Here is a 6,959-nt window from a genome sequence, read left to right on the forward strand (position 1 = left end):
TGTTGGAAGCGTTCAAGTCTCCCTTGGTGGCATGAGAGCAACGGGCGCACGTCCGTTGCTGCTTTTGCCTTTCGATATTAATTCTGAACGAACTCACTCGCTCTTCGTGCATCCAGCCGAATGAAAAGATGGAGTCACGCACGCAAGCCAAATCAAGCGGACCGCCTGTTTGTTACGTGACTGATTCTCGGCTTCATTTGCTGGTTGGCTGCCCGGACGCCCTCGTTCATGCTGTCCGCGTGTGCGTTCTTCGATTAATTTTCCCTGGACTCGAAATCGAAACACTAGAGCCCCCTGCATGATACGCTTCCTCTCCTTGAATTAATTATTTTAATTCGACGTTCTGTTATAATACGATTTTTTAGTAACAGTTTTGCTCACTTTGTATTTTCAGAGAACACCCTAAAACTAAATTGCTTGATTTAAAATCATTTTTTCGGTCCCAAAATATTATTTTGGCATTAAAAGAGGGAACATTACTCTTCCTCTAAACAATACAAGAAAATTCAAATGAAAATCTGTTTTGGACATGAAGCAAAATATCAAGACACAATTTTTTATTCGCAGAATGGCGATAAATTTAGTCTAAAATTTCTGGCAGAGAATGTTATCTTATAAGATTTTTTTCTATCTTGTAGAGGGAGCGCACCTTTTAATTAGAAAAATCTAATGTTCTTTCGATACCATTTTATAGTGTTTGATCAAAGATGAAAAATTTCCAAGAGGAAAAGTTGCCATTTATTTATAGTTATTTAGAAGTACGCCCCTGTAATTAATAAGTCAAAATTATAACTAATTTCAACGAGGAGTGGTCGCATTCAAACTAACTTTCCATTTTTGAAATCTGCTGAGCGAGATGAATCGAATGACGTGCGATTTTCATACTTTTGCAAGAGTTCGTGATTTTTCCAACAGAGAGATGCCAATGAAGGCAGTAGCACGCGAGGTGGTCATGTTGTCTGAAGAATTAAATGCAAAGGAATCTTCATTTGATTCTTCTGACAAGAAGTGTTTTATGAAAATCACATGTGGGAATGAAACCGCTTGTAAAAAAGTTAATTTTTCTCTAAATTTATAGTTTATGCTTCATTTTGGCTATTTGAATTTTTGATTAACTATTTTCCAAATATTTTTCTACTTTGTCTGCCAATTTTATCAAGTTTCCGTTGTGCTTGGCTGAAAGAAGGTCTTGTATAGTGCACAGGAAGCGAGGCAGATGCCTAATTGCAAATGTCTGTGATCCACGTCGCGTTCGCCTCTTTGCCATATCCCGATCGATACAAAAATACACGCTTTACGACTGTGGAGGCACGGAAGTTTAGCATGGGGAGTGTTTCTTTTTTCGCTTTCCATAATCGTTTTTGTCTGCGAGTGCTGATAAAGGAATTTTTACTGCACCCAGCGTACGCTGCAAACCTTAAAACTCTGCTGAAAACCGAGGCAAAATATAAACGAGCACGTAAAAGTACTTACAAAATTTATTTAATGAAAAAACAATGTTTCGTGTAGTTCATTTACGGTTTGCGTCAGCAAGAAAATTTACGAATCCACGATAACTTTACTTTTTAATTAATCGCGTTAAATATCAAGTTTAATGGCGTAAAAATCGTGCTTTTCTAAAATTAGGTATATACAGTCCGCTATCGCACATTTCCGCAAATCAGAGCTAAGCAGCAGTTTGAACGCTCACTTTTTGAGTTTCACCTTGCGTGTATAAATTAACTCGCGCGCGGCTAATAATTGAATCGTGATTTTATAGCTTCTGCTGCCGCTTTGCTTAAAGAAAAGCGCTTGGAGGTTCTCAATTTTAATCGTGCCACGAGGGGAAATGCACATACCAAAGAAAATTTGAACTCTGCTATATGGGGTCACGAGCTATTAATGGAGAAAAACGGTTTTCAATCAACTAGCCGGAAGCATCCTTCTGTGCTTTTTGATTGGTCTTCTCTGGTAATATATCTGCGTTGGAAACTTTCTAATTATTATCACGTTCATTCAAAGCACAGTGACTCCCCTTCCTTACTTAGTAAAAAAACCTAAATCAATTTAAATTAAATCTTATTTTAGTTTGAAATGATCGTTTTTGCAGACATCTACTAGCATTGCATGCCATTTCTTGTTGTAATTTGTAAATCTGTTCTTAATTGTATATGACCTTAGCAAGAATAAAACAATAATATAATTATTTTTTGTGTACAACTTAAGTCTTAACATATGTTAATCAAATGCTGGAAAAGATTATATCCGAGATTTTAACCAGCCGTATTTGCTTCCGAAAAGCTCTTTGGATCGAAAAAGTAGATTGACTTATTTCTAACTAGGATGTTTTGATTTTTAACTAATTCACTCTGCATTCGTTAATATTTCTTCGCTTTTTTGTATTTTGTTGGATATGTATAATATTTTGCAGTTTTTAGACCTGCTGAAAATCAGACAGAACTGTCCTCGTTGTTTTATACTAAATTTTTAGGCAGTTTTCCATTTCCACTTTCCAGCTAGATTTTTTTCTAACATTTTTAAATTATTCACAGATCTTTACAACGTGGAAAATATCTCGTCTTGTTAATTTTGGTGGTAACGCAAGTATTTTAAAAAAAAAATAATGGTTCAGGTATGATTAAAAAAGGGTCACAATTTTTTCTCAAAAGATAAAATAATAACCTTCGTTTTACTTGTTACTATTTTCCAATTTAGATGGAAAATATAAACAACACTAAATTTAGTACAGTTCTCCTAAAACCAACAAATATCTTGGACCTCTGAAAAAACGTAAGATTTTTTTAAATGTTACATTTTTACAGCAAACACGTTGCCATGGCAGCGGCGATTCTCAGTAACCTTCAGCAAAGGGTTGACTTTTATTTTTGCATTAACTGATGAACGATTTTTGCAACACTAACATGTGTGTTTCATTTGTGAAAAGCTGTTGAGCATCGCCGTTGCCACACGTCAACGTTTTATATGGGCTGAAATGATGTTTCAAAATACCGTCTACAACTGACAAAATTGGCACAGAAATCATCTAATTTACACGGAAAAATAGTCTAAAAATAGTCAACTTTTCACAAAAACCTGTCAAATATTCATAGCCATAGAAATCAAAAAGGAGTAAGAAAAGAAGAGAAGGGAGATGTGCTACAAGGATGAAAAAAGGAGCGCAGGCATACAAAAATCGATTGGCTTTGTTACACAGTTGAAAATATCTTTAATTTGCAGCACTCATCCCAAGTTTTTGACACTCCCTCTTATTTCTTTAAAATAATGCCATGTAAAAAACAGTCCCAATCACCGGGGGCCGGATTCAGGTGACGCGCATCATATGGCGTCTGGTATGGTACGGCGGGAAAGTTTCAAACGTTAGTTTAAATTGGCTTGGAAAATTTATCATGAAAATACCGCAGGCACAATGCATATTTTTGTTGATATTTCTTTAATAACAGCTGATTAGCCCAGTAATTGGCGAATCGACCATTAGATGGCACAGGCCAATGGAAATGTAACAAAATACGCGGGAATGAAATTATTAGGCGGCACGCCTCTTTTTCGACGCTTCTGATTGGCCGCTGGACTGTCTCCAGATTGGCCTCCATCATTTCGACGCCATATTGACTTCTGACCGGCGGGAACCAAAACAGATCGCAACCCGGCCCCCGATTGTCCCAATGAGAATTTAATTTTGTTATTGCGGAAAGGCCATTACGCATTTTTGCCTTTATGAGTTGACGAAACATGCCGAGGTCAAGTGCCTCTCCATTTTCACTTTTGCGCCCGTTGAAGCTCGGTGGTGTGCACGTAGATAATGCGACATAAAGCGCGTACTTGCGGCGGGGCTGTAAAAATGAACGGCCATATAAAAGGATGAGACAAAAGCGCGCGGCACTCGGCCTGCAATCACTCAAAATCAAACGCCCTGCAGATCTGCTTTATGGCCTGATAACTCACTGTGTTATCTTGCAGCGCGTGATAGCGCGCGGAGCGGCAAATCAAAGGCCGAATTTAATCAACACAGACCAGCCCATTCTGAAATTTTCTGCCGGCGTCTTATTTGAAAAATAAAAATGGCTCTTTCGTCAATTTACTGCTATTTGATTTTGAAAGTTAATAAAAAGACATGCGTCAAAGAAATGTTATTTTTTTAATTTAAATTGCTCTCTAAAATAGAGCATTTTACTGGTACTATAGTTTCGTCTCCGTATAGTGCTGGGAGAAATTTTCTTGACCTAGTTTTTCTTTTATTTATTTTGTCCAGCTGTGAAAGCATGACAAATTTTGGCTGGTCGACTACAAAGATTAGACCTGCTCTTTGATTTATTTCGCACCCTTTGTGCATGCGTTTGCATTCCGCATAAGAATAACCCACGCATCACATATTACGGCCTTTAATCCGTGTCATTTTGACACAAGTTAGCTACACTTTTTTACCAGTCTTTTCAGGTCTGCGTGAGTTATTTTTAGGCTTCTTCCTCGAACTGCATTGAAAAATATCCATTGAGAAAAAAATGTTCTTTCTTGAAAAAGAAAAGTGGCGGCAGTTCATCATACCATTCATGGGGTTTGTCTTTATTCTCACTAACCGCTGCTCAGACAAGAATAGTGTCACGCACCCGCATAATTTTTAAGGAGCTCACAGTCTGGCGGGGTAGTAGACGCAGACAATTGATTCAAATATCCGAGGGTTTAATATAGTGCATTCTTCCGGAGCAAATTTTCTCCCTGGGAGTCCCGCTCCCGAAAAAATGTTTCCTGTTACCGGAATTTCCTGGTGCCCTTACCAAATATTTTTCCCGGGAATTCCCGCTCCCGAATCTTATTTCCCGATTTTTCCCGCTCCCGAATCTTATTTCCCGATTTTTCCCGCTCCCGATTTCCCGCCAAAAATTTAAAAATCGAAAGTAGACACCATGTGCGTTGATAACTTAAATCTTAGCTCGCATATTTACAAATACAAACTTACTAGGCTCTTTTATTTTTCTGTGTTAAAGTTGAAAATTATACTTTGGAATGATTTAAAAATTTACTGAGGCAATTTTTACTGGGCCACGTTAAATACTACGTTGCAAATAAAATTCAATTTTTGTAAAAATGCAGAGATTACTCAAACAAAACCTAAAAAATGCATTTTATATTGATCAAGAACTACTCTTTCGACTCTTTTCAGTTGCGAGAATCATCACACGTCAATGAAAGAAAATTCTGTAACATTTTTAGTAATATTGGATGACAGAAAAGAAATATTACAGCTTGTACTCCACAAATTGAAATTAGGACAGTTAATAAAGTTATCAAACCGTGAAAAATATCTAATATACAAAACATTCCTAACAATTTTTTTAATCATTCTATGAAAATTATAAGCTAGTTGTGAAATATGAATTTTGACTAGGTTACCGGGAATTCTCGCTCCCGGCAAAACTTTTCCGCTCCCGTCCCGACCGTGGTTCCCTTCTAAAAATTTGGCTCCTGGCGCCGGGAATTCCCGGGAGATTCCGGGAGTCCTGAGACATTCCCGTCCCGGCGAACGCACTAGTTTGTTTAATACTTGGACTCCACTTAAAATGAAAGTTAAGTATGCAATTAATGATTTGATTAATACTTTTCCGCATTTTTCTGGTCAATAATTGTTATTGTTTGAAATTATTTTCATTATTCGGCTATAGAAGAACGAACTGCCAACGATTTTGAAAGACTGCAACGCATCAAAATTTCCATCCCTTTGCAAGCAATTTTTGTGGTGCAATTTTTAAAGTGTTTGTGAATGTGATTTTAATCATTAACTATTCAACGGCACGTGACAACGTCGAATCAACTTTTTGTTTCGCGCGTTTCTGCAGATCCTGCTTGTCAATTTTTGCCTTTGTTCATGTGATTTAATCATTGTCTTTAATTGAACGTTATGTTATGAGTCATGAACAATAAACAACAATATATAAGTTACAAATTCAAGTTAAAAATCTAATAAATTTTATTATGAAACAAATACATACAGTTTCAAAAACATCTAATTTAAAAATGATATTTTATAAATAAGCGGGACCTGGTGAGCTCATAGACCACGGATGTGCTGAGCAGAGGCTACAAAAAACAAATATTTTTTTTACATTGACAAATATTTAATTTACGGGGTACGTGCTAAAGAAAAAATCTCGGCAAAATTGGAAAGCTGATGAAAATTTCAATTTAAAATATATCGTGGGAAAATTTTTATCTCAACAATTTCCCGTTTTAAAAATTGACACGTATTTACAAGCAACCCGCCAAAAATTGAAATGCCAACGTTAAGCTTCATTTTATGAAAACTCTCTTAGTCTGCTCTTAGAGAAAATACTCTGCTGCAATTAGCTTCTATGTTTCTGCACGTATTTTTCAGAGCATATTTATCTTTGAATATTATATTTAAAAAAAATCACAATCTTTCGCAAAAGTGCGAAAATTGAACATCGTTTAATTCATCTTGCCGGACATATTAACGGACAGATATCTAAAATGTAAAGGATTTATGTCAAGGGATGTAAGGCTACTTTTCAAGAAATACCAACCGTTTTAAATTGCTAAAAATATTGACTTCAAAATTTACGGAGATGCGGATCCAGGGAACCAATTTCACATTTTCATGTTTCCAAGATAATTTGTTTTTGCAACATTTAATCTTTCAGTATAATTAAACCATTCTAAAATCATACAAGCATGCAATTTTGGTATTTCGTAGCTTTCATTTTTTATTTTTACATTTTATATCCCTCTGTCCCCCCTGTCCGAGGACCGAGAAGGGCGTGCACTTTGCTAGCACGAATGCTGAAACCTGAGTCGCAATAACACCGCGAACGGCCGAAATTAAATTGTGTCCAAGTTCCTAGTTTCCCGAATATTTTAAATTGTATGTGATGTCAAATGTTGTGTAGATTTAATGAAGTATAGGCTGTATAGTGTGAGTGTTTACAGTAGTGGTAAATTTTACTAAT

Source organism: Cloeon dipterum, chromosome 4 (genome assembly GCF_949628265.1).
Source record: "Cloeon dipterum chromosome 4, ieCloDipt1.1, whole genome shotgun sequence".
Taxonomy (NCBI): Eukaryota; Metazoa; Arthropoda; class Insecta; order Ephemeroptera; family Baetidae; genus Cloeon; species Cloeon dipterum.